This window comes from Pleurodeles waltl, chromosome 4_1 (genome assembly GCF_031143425.1).
Source record: "Pleurodeles waltl isolate 20211129_DDA chromosome 4_1, aPleWal1.hap1.20221129, whole genome shotgun sequence".
NCBI lineage: Eukaryota > Metazoa > Chordata > Amphibia > Caudata > Salamandridae > Pleurodeles > Pleurodeles waltl.
In genome coordinates this window covers 113,566,396-113,584,752 of record NC_090442.1, presented here as the reverse complement: position 1 = coordinate 113,584,752, position 18,357 = coordinate 113,566,396, and the positions used below count along the sequence as shown (strand labels likewise).

General features: G+C 46.0%; 1 protein-coding gene across 2 annotated transcripts in view; it reads right to left on the bottom strand.

Moving 5' to 3' along the window:
- LOC138287441 (C-type lectin galactose-binding isoform-like) overlaps positions 1-13,807 on the bottom strand; it is a 115,990-nt gene extending 102,183 nt beyond the window's left edge. Inside the window, exon 1 of one of the 2 annotated variants that reach the window (XM_069227865.1) lies at positions 13,697-13,807. The gene's annotated coding sequence lies outside the window, so the exon portion shown is untranslated. The remainder of the gene's footprint in view (positions 1-13,696) is intronic. The other variant, XM_069227864.1, reaches the window with a different exon arrangement.
- Positions 13,808-18,357: the final 4,550 nt, after the last annotated feature.

The following is an 18,357-nucleotide window of genomic DNA, read 5'->3' as shown; positions in this document are numbered from 1 at the left end:
AGAGCCACAGGGACATAACAACCTTAAAATGTCCTGGACTAGCATCCAGATCCAGCTGGAGCCAGCCCTTGACCTCCAAGTGATGACCTCATACACTGGACCCTTGCTGTGGTCTCAGAGAGGCCAAAATTAAGTTTTTAAACTGTTTGTGACTGCAAATGGCACCCTTGGCACCAAAACCTTGTTGCTTGCACAGCCCACCAATGCGAAGTTCTGTCAAACCAACTCTTTGCGCAACAGCATTGACTGCATGCGGGGAGAATTACCGTGAAGCTCCAGGGTCCGTACTCGTGAAGACAACAGGCTCTTCATACTACAGCGATGACCATCCTCGATGTAAGGCCTGCTCTTTGTGTCACATCGATGACCGTCCTTACCCTTCTCTGCTCCTCAAGGCCCTTTCCACTTTGAACTGAATACTTTGCGTTAGGCTGAGAACGTAACTCTAACTCTTTAGTGGGACCAACCTGGTCCTTTATCTGACCTGCACTCCATACTGGTTGGCCTGAATTTGTGACTTTCTCCTGGTCTTGCACAACCAGATAGCCCTGAGTAGCACATTGGGCTTTTTTGGTGCTTTTTTCATTTAAATGTTTAAAATTGCGTATCTCCAGTTCTACAGATTTGATGTTTGTTATTTTGGTTGTCATTTTATTTAGCAAAGTTTTCTATATTTTCCTAAATTGGTGTGGGTTTTTTCTTGTGCTGTGTTTTTACTTTATTACCATTTAAAGTGCTCCCTAAATACTTAATTCATTGCCTCCAAGTTAAGGCTGAGTTCTCTGTGCCAAGCTACCAAAAGGTAGAGCAGATGTTGGTTTGGGGTTTGCTTGTGCCTCAGACTGACAATGATTGTGGTTGCTGCTTGAGTAAGGATTCAGCCCCCTCAGCCAGTAACCCAATTTCTCACAATGGGACAATTGGTCTGCCAATTTAGCCACTAGAAATTATGCCATATTTGCTCAACATATGTACACATATGCCTAATAAGTGCATTTCATTGCCAATACGTTACTTTGCCAATGTTTTTTCTGTCCCTTTGTTACCTTTCTATTTAGTCATTTTGATGTGTTTAAGTATACTTTCACCTTACATAATTTTGAAATCAGAAGTACTTTTTTGTGCAAAAAATAATCATATTTTCATGTTAATTGCATTTAAAGCTAAAAAGGTTTCCTTACCTGCCTTCTTGCCAGGGAGTACCCATACTATTCTATTAAAATCTAATGCCTTTGTTTTTTAAATGCAAATGCTGTTGTTTGAAGCATATAGCTTCAACATTTAGACACAGCATGTTTTTTTCCTCTTTTTTATTTTTGGAGAGTATGATCAGCAAACTAAATGCACATACAGCAATCTTGGAATTCAAAGATTGCTGATAATGTGTGCTCATACATGTGCAGGTGGATGTCTTAACATGCTTTTTGTCAAAGTATAATAAAAACATTTCAAGATGGCCTTGTGTGCATATTTATACACAGATATAAGCAGCCACTGTTAATTGTTTTATAAATAGTTTTTAATAGTAAAGAATAGGAAACCCCATTCAAAGATGGCTTCTCACATCAGAGCTTTTGCAGCATGCAGGTTATTGCTGGTAGCGGAAGTAGCTACAGGACCTTGCAAAAATAAATATATGAAAAGAGTAACATTTTTTTCAAAAAAGAATCAAAGCATTGGTCCACCTGCTCTAACACTGAAGGGAACTGTGGTTAGAAGGATGTGCACATCAGCAACGTCATCCCCAGCTGCTACAAACGGCACCGCAAGGACCAACATTCTCGGCCAGGCGGCGGCATAGCAATTGCTCATCATGGACACCTCCATTTCCAGATCCACATCAAACCAAACTCCACCTTCCACGGCAACCTCTTTCTACAAGCCATCCGGCCCTCGCCCAGCCTTCAGCGACTCCATAGTCTACATAATAGCCCCCCACGCACCCACCTCCAGGAACTACTTTCTCCTCGATCACCACACCTATCACATCGACAACTGAAATGACCACAACGCTGCTTACGTGCTTGAGAATCTCGCTTTCATCGGCCTCAAGCAACCGGTCACCTTGAGTACACACATTGTCGGACACACAATTGACCCCATCCTCTCCGCCAAAAATAACATCACCTTCGGCAACACCTCCACTTTACACTGGACCGACCACCACTGCACTCTTCTCCATCACCACACCTACCGTCCTCCTCCTCACCCTCCACTTCTGACATAGATAATCGAAATAGGTCACCGAGGAGCAGCTTACCAGCAACCTCACCAAGTCACCACCTTCCCCACCACAGACACAAACATCTTGGCATGGATCTTCCACCAATGGATCTCCGAATGTGCCAATACCCTACCTAGTCTCGCAATGACCCACCAGATGAACTGTGTCACATCCTCCTGTTTCCACACACTCCGACTTCCCCGGAAAATCTTTAAATGGATCCCAAACGACTGCCCCAAGACCGTAACCTATGCCCTTGTCACCATCATGCTAGAGTTTGGCAATACCCTCTATGCCGGCAGCACCCAGAAGAATATGAAGAAACTACAGCACATCCAGAACACCTTCACCAGACTCATTCTGAGCATCTCCCGCCGTGAACACATCACCAAACACTTGGAAGACCTCCACTGGCACTCCACAACTTAGAACCTACCTACCTCAACCATCACATCACCTTCTACTTCCCTGCCAGACATTTTCCGCTCCGCTCAACAGGCACTGCCACCATACCCTGCATACAGAAGACCTCGGCTGGAGGAGGATTGTTCGCCTACCTTGCGTCGAAGAGCTGGAACACCTGGCCTCTTCACCTCAGGCAGTCACCATCATTACCTCAATTCAGGAAGGACCTTAAAGACCTGGCTCTTTGCCTGAATCACAGAGTACCCAACCCCCACACAGTGCCTTGAGACCCCTATGGGTGAGTGGTTGTGCTTTATAAGATTTGACTGACTGAAGTACACTGGCAAACTGTCATCATTCACAGTGAGGGAAGGCAATGGGCTGAAGAGGGCTAACTCATCACAAAGACATTATGGTCCTCATTCTGACTTTGATGGTCTTTTCCTAAGAGTGCCGAAACCACGGGCGCCAGAAGACCGCCAGTGCTGGCAGTCTTTCAACCAACATATTACGAATACTGAAGGATTTCTGCCACAATTTGGATGGGAATCCTCCAGTAGTCGGGCTGGTGGTCGGAGGCTCAGAAGTAGTTCCATCGCCGTCACCACCACATCAAAAGGACTCTGCCCGCTGTATTACGAGCAGTAATACAGTGTGGTGGTGTCCTGATGGCGGGGCACTCCCAGCGGTGGAAGCACCTGTTTCTGTTCCCTGGCAGAAAACCACCTCGCTGGTTAAGCTAAGTCAATCGTCCGACAGGGGAGGGGAGTGGCAGGGTGGGGGGTGTTCTGTGTGTGTGTGAGTGGGTGTTGTTGCATGTGTGAATGTAAGTGTGTATGCGTGTGTGTATGCATGTGTGTACTGGTGTTTGAATGCATGTTTGAATGCAGGTGTGTGTAGGTGTTTGAATGTGTTTGTGTATGCATGCGTGTATGAGTGTGTGTATGGGTGTTTGAATGCGGGTATGATTGCTGAAGTGAGTGCATGTTGGAATGTGTGTGTGAACGTGTGTCTGTTGGTGCGAGTGAAGGAGTGTTTGTATGCATGTGAGTGAATGAGTGTATGTATGCGTGTGAGTGAATGCGTGTATGTAAGAGTTGGTGGATGAGTGTAAGTGTTTGTGAATGAGTGTATGCGGGGAGCGTGCCGGTGTGTGTGTGTGTGCATGTGGGTGTATGCGGGGAGGGGGGTGCTGTCATGGAAGGGGGTGGGGGAAGGTGGTGCTGCCATGGAAGGGGGTGGGGAAGGGGGGTGCTGTTATAGAAGGGGTAGGGGTGCTGTCACTGAATGGGGTGGGGGGGTATTGTGATTGCAGGGGGGGTGTTCGGGGGGGGTTGTCTGTCAGCGACAGGAAATAAATTTCCTGTCACCGGTAGCCTTTCCACCAGGATTTTCGTGCAGTGCTATCGCCGTGGAAACTGATGGAAAGGAACCTTGTGATACCGCCGGCTGGACCTGGAGGTACCAGCGGGGATGTGGTGGTTTGTCAGAGGCATGTCGGTGAGACCACCCTCGCGCTCTTTCGACCACCAGAGTCGGAATGAGGGCCTATATGCCAGGTTGTGACAATAGCATTTTAAAGTGATACATTACGAATAGGGTACATGCTCAACACAGATTAGCAATGATTAGCACCTTTTCCTCTTATCACGAAGACCCAGACCCTCAGACTCAGGATGTCTGTGAATAAGTGTCTGAGTCTTCAAGATAAGAAAACAGCAAGTTAATCACTAATCTATATTACACACGTTCCAGACTGAAATCATCATAAACATAATTGGCATCTTGTACATGGACAGACACTAGTAACACAACACCAGTAAGATTAGCGAGACGTCTGGGTGGAGATAGGGTCTGCACCTAGAGCAGCTGACTTGGCACCTGGCCCCCGAACAACATCCTGTGGTTTGTACAAATCACTCAATCACCCCAATCCTAAACAAGTGCGTAAATACTCTGTCTTGAAAAGCAGATCTGATTTCCTGGAGGTAAGAGCTCGCTATGCCTAACAGCACAAACCAGCTTGGGTGCATTCCTTATGAACAAAGAAGTCAGAGGAGCAGTCAGAGGTGAACAGCTTGAAGCTCTATTGGATTAGCCACTGCACTGGCCAAAGAAAAAATAGATACATAAGATATTGTCCTAATCAGGGCCTGGTCTAGGGCAGTGCGGCCTGTGCCATTGCACCAGGCGCTGACTTTGGGTGCGGGCGCCTTTTTGCAAGTATATTATGGATTTAAAAGCAGCTGCTCCCACATTCCTTGCCTACAGCAATTGTCAGGCAACAATAAAAATGTCAAAATAACTCTGGTGATTAATGTTCTTTCTAGAGAGAGATCGTAGTTTTGTCTAGTGGAAGTTTTTACTCATCATAAAGTAGGGGAGAGGGTTAATATGCCTGTTGCAAACAGCGTGTGCCACGTAGATCACAAAAGCACATTTCATGTAGAAAGGTTTTGCTTATAAGTTGTACTGGTTATTGTTTTTGTCAGAGAGATTCTTTTGTTACTTGCAGCTAATCAGTTGAAATCCTAATATTGAACAGTGAGCTATTAACTATCTTCAAGCGCTGCATGCGAACTATATAGATAAGAGCATTATCATTTTCCCCAGTCTTTCATTCTTCTAACGTTGCAAAAAGGTATAATTTGGGTAGAACTAAATTAAATGTATTAAAGAGAACCCCCAAACGTGTAGTTACCTTTAAAATCTGAGTTTGCACCTTAACAGACTAAGCACTTCTAAACTATAATGCCTACCAGTAGGGATGACAGGTGGCGCCTACAACTTGCAGTCCTCTGTCCCTTGTAACATTGCCTATACCCTGACTGGCACACACAATTGATTGTCTCTGTGTAACGTGTAGAATGTAAAGTGTTCTGACATCCTGGACTGTTATGAGAGGTGTTATAAAACTAATTAAATGCATCTGAGAGAGAGTGATTATGGAGACTTGAGGGCCACTGTTAAAGGGTGGTAGTGATGGAATCCGTGGCAGAGGTGGTCATGGGGGAGTGCCAACAAATAGTGCTGCAATGGGCGCCACCAGTGCTAAAGCCAGCTCTGGTCCCAGTAGCCATGTCACTGTAATGCACTTCTTTTCAAGCAAATGTGAATGATAACTGGAAGATTAATTGTCTGACAAAAGGTTAAGACCCAAAAATGAAACAAGGCTTCAGGGGGACTCAGTGCGTGTGGAATGCCAACGTCATATCCCCTAAAAGGAGTCCGAGAAGCATTCATATTCTGTGCACATCTGCACCCTAGACAGCTCCTCAAAAGGCTGCAAATCCACCCACCACGACAACATACCCACTAGGTCTACCCAGTCCACATGGACTTCGCTCCAGGTATGAGGCTCTCTCAATCTCCACCACCTCTTAGGCGGCAATATGCACTTTATAATCCCATCTTAAAAGTATACTTTCAGCTAGCAAACTTTTTCAGCTACATGCATGCCTTGATTGAGTCACCAGGGTAAACACGGAAGATTTCCCATTCATCCCATCGGGGCAGTACAGTATTTCATCACACTTCTGCACTTTGAGCTTCAGAAGAAAGCGCAGCCGGTATGTTTTCACTACTTATTTTGAGGATTACACTGTTGGGTTTTGCTCCAGTCCAGAGTGAAGGGCATTTTTTGTTTTGTTTCAGCTGCTGATAAAGCAATAAAGAAGTAGTCAGTAAAACTGAGCAAATAAAACCTTTTGTAACTTTTTGGACCCTTTAGATCATCCACCAAAATCACTCTTAAAGGGATCTTGTTCACATTTCTTCGACTAAAGGCATTATTGCTGAAAAATATAGAGAGCTAGTTTCATTATTCATATCTGACTGAAATGTCATTTTTCATAAACATAGGTTGGGGTTTGAAGAGTCAACATGTTGCTGGAGTGCAGTACCACACACATATCCCCTACTACTGTCTTAATGTGCCTAGTCTTTGTGTTGCTTTATGCCTCTTTCACGCATGAAAGCATTCTGTGCAGTTCAGAGGGATTTAGGTTGACGACTAGCAGGCAGCCATGATACAACCATAGCCAGGGATTCATTGTGGTATCTTGGAGGTTTCACTGCCCAGGCACCCGGAAGTATTACTTGTGTATTAGGGTCTACGTTGGCTATTCAGAAATATTAAGACACCTAGCACCAAATGTATCAGTGTTTTACATCACCCTTGTGCTATGCAAGGCGAGACAGGGCAACTCAATACTAATATTCAGATCTACCAAACCAGGCAAGGCCCCTTTGCATGGCCTGGTAAATCTGGGGTAAGGAATGGTTGCATCATTTGCTGCCTTGAGTTACACTCCATGGTTGCGGCATTACATTGATGGAATGTGGGTGTGCCCACAAATCAACTCATGTCTTCACATGCATTTCCAGATTTATCAACTCTGGTAGACCTGGGAATGTCCTTTTACTTACCGGTAATCTTCATTACTTCTGGTCCTGATGTCCTCGCCCCATTTATTATTAGTGAGATATTCTATCTCATGCACATAACAAAAAAGAACAGAGGAATGTTAGTGCCATACTAGAATTTAGAAAGTGTATTAGGTAGAACTAACTTGAATTTGGTGTTGCAATAATGAACGAGTTATGTTACTGCTGCAAGGATCACAGCACTTTTCTGAGATGTTTAGCGAAGAGACAGGACCCCTCATAGTGGTTAAGGCAAAAGAACATATTAATTTTACTTTGTTTATTTCGGGTATGAAAGAGATGCAACTATTGCACATCTGCTTTACTGATGCAGGTGTAGGTCACATCACGCTCAACCATTCAAACGCTTTCAAAGCACTTACCATGAATTAAAAACCTGAGGGTCTGAAAATGTCTAATTTCTAGCATTCTGGTTCTTAGGACTGAAATGGTTTCCAAACATTTTTTCATTCATACACAAAAACGATGGGGAATATGTACTAGGAATTGGCGTAGGGCAGTGCCTCAAGATTTTCTGCAGTGCTGCCCTACTCCAATTCGGAAGGGCAGAAACGCACAGTGGGGCATATTTACAAGCCCCTTGTGACGATGGAGGGTCACTTTTTGTGTATGCCCCAGTGGCGCAAAGTACAGACCCATATCTAAAAGCCCATGTAAAGCCACTTTGTGTGGCTTTTTGTGGCCTCATAAATATGGAGAAAGGCAGTGCAGCGCACATCACTGTGTTGCCTTACACTGCATCAGGGAGGCGCACCATGGGCGTTGTGGTGGGTGTTCCCAAGCAGCGCCCATGGGTTTTGGCACATTCTAGTTTTACAAGAATCTGTAAATCTGTGAATGTTTCAAAACTGCATGCCTCCCTAAGGCAGGCACAATAAGGAAAAATATCTTTATTTCTTCTAATGTTTTCCTCTTTCTATGAGTGCTGCATGTACAACAGTGTCTCAGACACTGTTGCGATTCTCAAATGGCTGCAAGGGACCTGCATCATCAAAATTCATGAGGCAGATCACAATTTGCAACACATTGTGAATGGCCTGCACTCACAGGGAGGGTGGCCTGCTGGGGTCAGAAGACCACTATGTCGGTGATAGCTTTTTAAATAAAGCAATTTTTTTAAAATGCAGCCCATTTTCCTTAAAGGAAAATGGGATGTATTTCAAAATTAAAAATTAAAAGAGTTCTTTTCATTTTTTAAGTGTAGGCAGTTGCTCTTAAAAAATGTTGCTGCCCATTTTCACAAAAGCGAAGGGGTTCCTTGGGGACCCCTTCCTGTTTGTGAATGGGTTACCACCTCCTTCACAGAGTCAGTAAAAGATTAATGTTTTGTGACCGCATTCTGGTCTCAAAATATTCATACATGGCCCTGCAACTTGCTATTAGGAAGGGACGCCCTTAACACTCCCCTCCCTAATACCGACTCGCAAACCCTATTTTGCGATTCAGTAATTGGTTACTGAATCGCAAAATTGGGTTAGTACATGTAAAAAGGCTATTTAGCAGTGCTAAACAAACCCAATTCGCCATTTGCAACTGCTGAAAGCTTCCGTACAGGTGGCCTATGGAAACCTCTCTGGATGGTTTTGTGCAGGAACGTGTCCCTTTTGCACAAAAACAATCCTGCCAACAACGCAGACACCCTTGCAGCATGCTCCAAGGGTGCCTGCATTGGCACTAGGCAGCAATTGTGCGCTAGCGCAGAGGGAAAGGACAAACATGAAGTTTAAGTACGCCACTTTAGTATATCTTAATTTCATTGTATAGTTTTACAGTTTAATGATAGTGACTATAACAGGTGAAATACGTTCCGCTTTTTCAATAGAAACGGGTTTTCTATTTGAAATTGTATGATGCTGCATGTTCACTGCTTTCCAGGCATTCAAGGCATTCATGCAATTATTGTGCCCTACCATAGGTAGCAGAAGAGATTTTAATTGCTTGGATTCAGAGTAAAGATCAAATGGGCTGCCCTTGTCTCTTTAATGTGCCCATAATAAGGGTTTAACTAATATTTTAGTGTGACCCAGATTCTACACAGGGAAACCATGCACTAAAGTTGCATTCATTTTGTCCTCTGCTGCAGTTTGTACCCGTATGCTTTGTTACGTCATCCAGTGCCCTTCCTCCCCATTCCGCTTTCCTTTCTCTGCCCTTTTCTGCACAGTCTTCCTCACTGCACTCTCCTGCTCAGTCTACTCACTAGTGTACCCTGTCCCTTCCCTGTGCAGCTCTTCCTTGTTTTACAGCTATGCATATCCTCTTACACAGTGCTTAATTTATAACTAAAAACTTGCCGGTGTCCAAAGCTCTCTGAAACACACAACTCCTGCAATTGAATGTGTGAGCACGAAATACTTAGACAGCGTAATCCTGAAGCCACCTCGGTCTCTTTAATCCACTTCCAGCCACTTCAGCTCACTCCTGCACCTATCTGCTTTCTACCTTGTGACGCTTTTTCGTTCTTCTCTTCCTCCATCTTTCCCATATGTATCTTTTGTTCACAGTAAATGCTTGAGGCAGAGAAATGAATGTCCGACGTCAAAAATAAGTGCCGGTGCCCAGCACCGGAAACCACCCACACAAAGAAACACTGCTCTTACATACGAATACACATGTATATGACTGAGTGAAGCTCTGCATTGTCTGTAAGTGGAGGCTGGTTTCAGACGTTATCAAAAGGCACTTGCACTGGCTGAATGCATCACACAGGCTCTGGAAGGAGCTCGGGTGCCAGATTTAGCGTTTTGCCAAGTGATGTGCATGAAGCATGAAGGTCGCTAATTCTGGATCTGGGCAGCGAGGGGAATGCTTCAGAGGTGAGTTTTAAATCCTAGAACTTAAGATACGAGATTTGAACAGATTTGCACTGGTGCAAAGTCTTGTGAAGTGACACAAACAGTGCTTAATTTGAGCAGGTGGTTGTCAGTGGGGGCCACAGGCACCTACTTTTGGTAACCGGCACTTAATACACAGCTTTGGTTTTCTGCGCACTGACATCTAATTGCACCATTCATTCTTTTATATGTTAAGCACTGGACACAAAGGCCCTCATTAGGAGTCTGGTGGTCTTTAGGCCGCCAGACTCATGGTGGCGGTCCCACCGCCGACGGGCCAGCAGTATGGACCGCCATTTTACAAGTGTGGCTGTTTGGCCTGTGCCACTTTCCCGTTCCTACAGCCAGGGCGGTCGGATCGCCGGGCCGGAGATAAACATCTACGACCTGGCGGTCCACCTAATACTGCCTGCAGTATTACGAGTCCCCTTTCTGCCATGGTTTTCGTGGCAGTAGCACCGCCACGAAAACCCTGATGGAAAGTCTACCGGCGACAGGAATTTGCATTCCTGTCACCGATAGAAGGCTCCCCCACACACCCTACATCCAAGAGCCCCCACTCCCTTCCTTTACAACATTGTCACCCCCAGCTCACTGTAGTAACCCCCACCCGCTCCGCACCCCGTATTTACACCCCACCCCGCATACACACACGCATCCAAATGAACAAACATTCACATACTGACGCGAACACTCTGACACTCAATCACACTCACAACACCCTTACACCCAAGCACATACCCACACACACACACAACACCCCCCAAATCCATACACACACTCACAGTCACATGCACACACACAACACTCCCGCTCCCCTTTCAGGGGGTCACCTTACCTGGTCATCGAGGTGGTTGTCCGGGACAGAAAGGGTCCTGGCGCTTACATCATCGCCAGCCCCCTGCTAACACAACCCCGTCATGCCATTTTTCGAATTGAAATACAGCAGGCGGTGTTTTTTTGGCGATGCGGTGTCGGCAGTACAACCGCTACTAGACCGCCGACCGCCAGTATGACTGCTGACGGATTTCTGCTTGGAAAATTGCAGAAAGCCACCAGCAGTCGTAATATGGCAGACTGAGGACCACCATGCTAGAGGTCTTTTGGCGGCCGCCAGCACAGCAGTCAGCGGTGTTCCCTGCCGAAGTCATAATGAGGACCAAAGTCTTGCAAGGTCATTTACTTTCCAGTGCAAAACTGGACCAGGTGTTTGCCTGGCAAAATAATACTTCATTGTATGTGTGGAATGTTTCCGAATTTTTCTATGCATAGGATAAACTTTCAGTACAAATCTTGTGCTAGACAGAATGCACTTCTGTGTGGCACAAGGCACCCTTTATTGAGCACCACCACAAATTATCACAGCAGCAGGCCATTTTTTAATAAATATGTCTCGACATTGCTTCCATCCACTTGCATCATGCAGCACACCAAGATTTATCAATATTTTGGGTAGTGCAACGCAGCAAGACACCTAGCTGTGTTGCACTACATGCAAGGGAGAAGGCAGGTATGTGCCATATTTATAGGACAGATTCAAGCACTTTTCTTGCACTTGCACACTTTGGATGCCTAGTGCTAATGCAGGCACGCTTGTGTCAGGGAGCAAGGGTGCAGGCGTTGTTTTTGCTCAGGAAGGGACACCATTGTACAGACAAACAATAAGGAGAAATAAAGGTATCTCCTCTTGTTACTCCTCTCCATGGGAAGTGGTAGCATTTTGACACACTCCCGGTCTACCACCCATGGTAAATCTGATAATGTGCCAAAATACAGGGAGCTGATGCATGGGAACACCCACCACCCACCCATGGGACACCTCCCTGGGGCAGAGGAGTGCAAGGCAGCGACTTACACTGCCTTGTGTTAGTCCACATTTAGTAAGCACCGCAGGAAAACGCATAGTGGCCTTGACTGGCTTGATAAATCTGATTTTAGTGTTGCCTAACCCTTGAGTTAACTTTCTTGGCGCAAGGGCAACACAACACATAGATAAATCTGGCCCCAACTTTGGTTACTGTGCTACACTAAATAATAATATTATGTGTTGGTTATGGTTTAGCTGACTGGACATATAGAGATGCTTGGTAGACTGGGATTTTGATGTTAGGAATATAAAAACTGGTACCATAAGACTGAGATCACACTCAGAAATAAGAAATATGCATTTGACGAAACACGTAATTGATGCTCTGAGTGAAAGCTGACAACTAGGAAACAGGACTTCAGTTTAGAAATCATGAATCTGCTTGATTAAAAAAACTGAAATGTACCTCTCTGATCTTAAACTTGTGCTAGAGTATTATATAATTTTTAAAATTCCAAGAACATTTCAAGTATAATTCTATAAAGCTGTGCAAATTTCCGTGAGCATTTCTGGAAATCTTTCTAACTTCCAATTCACTAACTTGGAAAAGAATAGTCAACTTTATACATTTTACAAGTGTGCACCATGCTTAATCACTTTACAACAGTATATTTGAACTTTAAAACCTTTATCTTCTTTTTTGGTGGTATTTATGACCATTCTGTGAATAATTGATAATGCACATCAAATAATAGATAATGGTAACCCTTGCCTTTTATTTTCTTAATTTCTCGTCGGCTTTGGATACCATCAACTATAACATCCTCATCCTTACCCTGAGAGATCACCTGGGATTCAGTAGAACAGTACTTAACTAGTTTGTATACTACCATGACAACCGATAAGAAATAGTGAAGGTGGACCAGGCCCAATCAAATCCTGTAGCTGTCCCCATGAGGCCCCCAAAAATCTATGCAAGCCCCCAACTTGAACTTTTGTGTACTCTCATACAAAACTCTGGTATATCATACCACCTTACCCTGGACACCACATTTTTCTATAAGTTTCATCTTCCTCTTACATATCGTGCCTACTCAAGAGTGAGTACAGGTCCACAGAAATCCTTGACTGCTCTCCTTCAGTTGCTCTGAATGTCAAATCCTTTGGTTTCTCTCTGGGTTGGAAGCTTAATGTTATAGACCACATTAACCTTGCTATGAAAAATCCAAACTATCACCCTAATTGTATCCGTGAGATCTCTACCTTCGGAATCTAACCCTTCCTTCCTGAGCAAGGCTACTCTTCCTGGCATAGCCAATACTCACACAGTCCCCATGGAAGCCTCATTGAATGCTGGTGGCTGTCTGTCCAGAGCGGCTGGTTGGTGATGCCATGTCACCCCAGTCATATCAGCCCCTACTACGTTGGGCTATTGGAAAAAGTATTCAATCAACAGAGCCAGAAGAGGATTTGTTGATGAAATGCAAGAGTTCTGGCCACATTTAAATGAGGTGGGCAGACTTAGGGTTTGACGGGCAGGGATCTCTGTCGCATTTGAGATTTCTAAATACCGTTTTTTCTTAAGATAGCTATTCCGGGTGGAAGTGTATGGTGATGATGTGTGTAAAACCAATGCTGAGTTGATTCAATAGTGATAAGCTTGGGAAGAGTGATGCACACCACATTGTAGTAGAGTCTGATACAGCACTTATTTTATGTCATCCTCATCCATCATCATTCACTCCTCATTTCTTAATGCAGATTAGCAAGACCTGGACAAAAACTCATCCCAATATGTAGCTCAACAAGGCTTACCAAGCTGTTTTGAAGCAATCTGAGTAAAAAATTGAATGGGTTTTGTGAAAGGGCCGTTAGCAATGAGTATGTTAAAAGTCTCACATGCAGACACACGGCCACACTCCTGCAACGCAGGTGCACAGCCGCCCCCCCCCCCCCCCCCCACAAAGACAACATACTTACCTTACACACTTGTCTGTGCAGTGCTGATTTAGGAACTCAGAAGAGCTCAGCAGTCCTTGGTCGCAGAGCTTGTTTGATCTGCAACTCTCTCTCCCCTCTTATATTTACAACTACTTCCTTGTTCATGAATTGCTCAGTTCCCCGCCCCTTAGCCAAAACCTAAAAGCAATCATTCTTAGTTTTGTTTCATCAGTGACAGCTGGGCCACATAGTTGCAGTCAGGCGATGTTCAGAGCTCATAACCTGAGAATGGGGGTTTAAGTGACTGCTGTTTGGCATTTCCTGAAATACAAAATGCCTTTTATTCTTCAGTGCTTGAGCTGTCCCCCTATTCTTACCCTTTCTCCTCCTTACTTCCTCTTCTGAAGACTCCATGTTGAAGGCAATTTTCAATTAAGATTTACCCAAATTCGAAAATGACATTTCCTTGATGTGTCTCACAATTAAACTGATACACAAGCACTGGCATATGTGCAAAAAGAAGCCTCGCCTTGCAGTGTGAGATTGGACGTGAGAGCCACACAAATACAGAAAAAGGTTTTCCCAGACAATCATATCTTTTTGATGTGAGATTGGATGTGAAAGTTGCTGGCATTTGACTACTTGTGCTCAGCACCACTACCCACAGCTTAAACAGGTCACCCTCTTGCCCAAGCTCTGACATATGCTTCAACTAAGCTCCTTAGAGATTGCTGTTTTCATTTCCTTATCGGGCAAAACACCTGCTCTGCTGTCTTTTCAAGTCACAAACATAGAACTCCTTGATAAGATCAAATACGTTCCAGGAAGCCATATATCATTGTGAGGTGGAGTAGATTTACTGATAGAAGCCACACTAACACCAGCCAATTCAGGACGCAGCAGGCAAGTGAAATCTGCCTGTGGATCCAGAACCATGCATGGTCCATTGAGGTCACAGTTCCAGATAAGAACACAAAGATGAGCAATAAAATATTGTTAACATCAAATAATACTTAACTACAAAATGTATAATTAAAACATGTGTTTATGTTTAATCCAAGCACATGGTTTTTTCTATAGTAGCCAACCCCATAACTACCATAATTCATGGGTGCAACTCATTACTCTTTTGGACCATGATAGCTATATTTGTTCATAGCATTAATAGGATGAATCTGGGTAAATTGCATCATACAGTCACCACTGATACTAACCACCATTTTGGGGCCCACCACCTACCTTATTCCCCTCATCATCCCACATCTTGTAACAATGCTCCCATCCACCACTCCTAACTCTAAGCATTTCAGTTTTGTGTCACAAGGATGCCACAGAAACGGCACTGGAATCTAGTAGAACTGTGACCAGCCTAACTGAGCGATGAAGGATTGTCTTGGTGGCATTGCTTGACCACCGGCACCAGTATGGGCAGCCTAGTTAATTGCCGATGCCACGTGAAGCCCTGAGAGGATCGAGGCACGACGGCTGGCTGGTGGCAGGCGATGCTGTGGTGTGGTGAGGACCATGGGAGAGGCGGGCCGCAGCCCACACGAGGGCTGGGATTTGGAAGTTGGGCCGGCCCGGGAGTGCGCCCTGGTGGAGTACCTTGATGGGGTCTGCACCGCCTCACTGTTGCCGCTGTGCTGAGGGGCACCTGGCCACGCACCAAGGGAGCTGGGATGAGACAGCGCCTGCGGGCCTCGAGAAAGGAGACAGCCTTGCCGGAGAGTGTAGAGGTGAGATGCTGTGGTGGTGCCTCCTTCACTTGGTGTTGATGAAGTCCGCCACAAGAGGATGAGGAGCGGCAGACTAGCCTGGTCGGCAATGTGAATAGAAGCCTTCCCCTACCTGATTCCAGACCAACACTGCGGCTTGGCAGTAAGTGGAGAGGTGGTGGCACAGGGGGCTGAGCGGACTTGCTATCCTCGCCCCTCCAATTGGTATCATCACTGCCGTGGATGCAGCCCTACCTGTCGGCTTGGGCTGAGTGGGCATGGTGACTCGCTCTGTGCGCTGCAGGTTGTCCCTCTTGAGGCCTGTAAGGAAATGGCTCCCTGTTGCAGTTACCCCCCATTTTTTGCCTGATACTGATGCTGACTTGACAGAGAAGTGTGTTGGGACCCTGCTAACCAGGCCCCAGCACCAGTGTTCTTTTACCTAAAATGTACCATTGTTCCCACAACTGACACACCCCTGGCACACAGATAAGTCCCTTGTAAAAGGTGCCAGTGGTACCAAGGGCCCTGTGACCAGGGAAGGTCTCTAATGCCTGCAGCATGTGTTGTGCCACCCTTAGGGACCCTTCACCTAACACATGGACACTGCCATTGCAGATTGTGTGTGTTAGTGGGGAGAAAGAGGCAAAGTCGACATGGCACCGTCCTCTGGATACCATGCACACAAAATGCTGCCTATGGCATAGGTGAGGCACTCCTCTAGACGGCCTTACAGTCCTGAGGCAGGGGTGCACTATACCACGGGTGAGGGCATAGCTGCATGAGCAATATGCCTCTACAGTGTCTAAGTCTATTCTTAGACATTGTAAGTACAGTGTGGCCATTTTAAGTATATGGTCTGGGAGTTTGTCAAAAACGAACTCCACAGCTCCAGAATGGCTACAATGAATACTGGGAAGTTTGGTATCAAACCTCTCAGAATAATAAACCGACACTGATGCCAGTGTTGGATTTATTAAAAAATGCACACAGAGGGCATCTTAGAGATGCTCCCTGTATTTTACCCAATCCTTCAGTGCAGGACTGACTGGTCTGTGCCAGCCTGCTGCTGAGAGACGAGTTTCTGACTCCCTGGGGTGAGTGCCTTTGTGCTCTCTGAGGCCAGAAACAAAGCCTTCACTGGGTGGAAATGCTTAACACCTCCCCCTGCAGGAACTGTAACACCTAGCAGTGAGCCTCAAAGGCTCAGGCTTCGTGTTACAATGCCCCAGGGCACTCCAGCTAGTGGAGATGCCCGCCCCCTGGACACAGCCCCCACTTTTGGCGGCAAGTCCAGGGGAGATAATGAGAAAAACAAGGAGGAGTCATCCACCAGTCAGGACAGCCCCTAAGGTGCCCTGAGCTCAGGTGACCCCTGCCTTTAGAAATCCTCCATCTTGGTTTTGGAGGATTCCCCCAATAGGATTAAGAATGTGCCCCCCCCCCACAGGGAGGAGGCACAAAGAGGGTGTAGCCACCCTCAAGGACAGTAGCCATTGGCTACTGCCCTCCCAGACCTAAACACACCCCTAAAATGAGTATTTAGGGGAACCCCAGAACCTAGGAAACTAGATTCCTGCAACCTTAACAAGAAGAAGGACTGCTGACCTGAAGCCCTGCAGTGAAGACGGAGACGACAACTGCTTTGGCCCCAGCCCTACCGGCCTGTCTCCCAACTTCGAAGAAAACTGCAACAGAGACGCATCCAACAGGGACCAGCGACCCCTGAAGCCTCAGAGGACTGCCCTGCAACCAAGGACCAAGACACTCCCGTGAACAGTGGCCCTGTTCAACAATCTGCAACTTTCTTGCAACAAAGAAATGACTTTGAAGACTCCACGTTTCCCGCCGGAAGCGTGACTTTCCACTCTGCACCCGATACACCCGGCTCGACCTGCGGAAAACCAACACTACAGGGAGGACTCCCCGGCGTCTGCGAGCCCGAGAGTAGCCAGAGACAATCCCCCTGAGCCCCCACAGCGACGCCTACAGAGGAAATCCAGAGGCTCCCCCTGACCGTGACGGCCTATAACAAGGGACCCGATGCCTGGAACCAACACTGCACCCGCAGCCCCCAGGACCTGAAGGAACCGAACTCCAGTGCAGGAGCGAACCCCAGGCGACCCTCTGCCTAGCCCAGGTGATGGCTACCCAGAGGAGCCCCCCCCGGGCCTGCCTGCATAGTTGAAGAGAACCCCGGGTCTCCCCATTACTTCCTATACAAAACCCAACACCTGTTTGCACTCTGCACCAGGCCACCCCTGTGCAGCTGAGGGTGTACTTTCTGTGTCTGCTTGTGTCCCCCCCGGTGCCCTACAAAACCCCCCTGGTCTGCCCCCGAGGATGCTGGCAGACTGGAACCGGGGCACCCCTGTTCTCCATTGAAGTCTCTGTGTTTTGGGCACCTCTTTGACCTCTGCACCTGACCGGCCCTGAGCTGCTGGTGTGGTAACTTTGGGGTTGCCTTGAACCCCCAACGGTGGGCTACCTTGGACCCAACTTTGAGACTTGTAAGTGTTTTACTTACCTGTGAACTTAATCTCTACTTACCTCCCCAGGAACTGTTGATTTTTGCACTGTGTCCACTTTCAAAATAGCTTATTGCCATTTTTACAAAGACTGTACATGATATTGTGATTATTCAAAGTTCCTAGAGTACCTAAGTGATGTACCTTTCATTTGAAGTATTACTTGTAAATATTGAACCTGTGGTTCTTAAAATAAACTAAGAAAATACATTTTCTATATAAAAACCTATTGGCCTGGAGTAAGTCTTTGAGTGTGTGTTCCTCATTTATTGCCTGTGTGTGTACAACAAATGCTTAACAATACCCTCTGAGAAGCCTACTGCTCGACCAGACTACCACAAAATAGAGCATTAGAATTATCTACTTTTGCCACTATCTAAAGGTAAGTACTTTAGGGACTTTGAATAATTACAGTAGCATATATACTTTTCATATAAAACACAAATAGCTGTTTTAA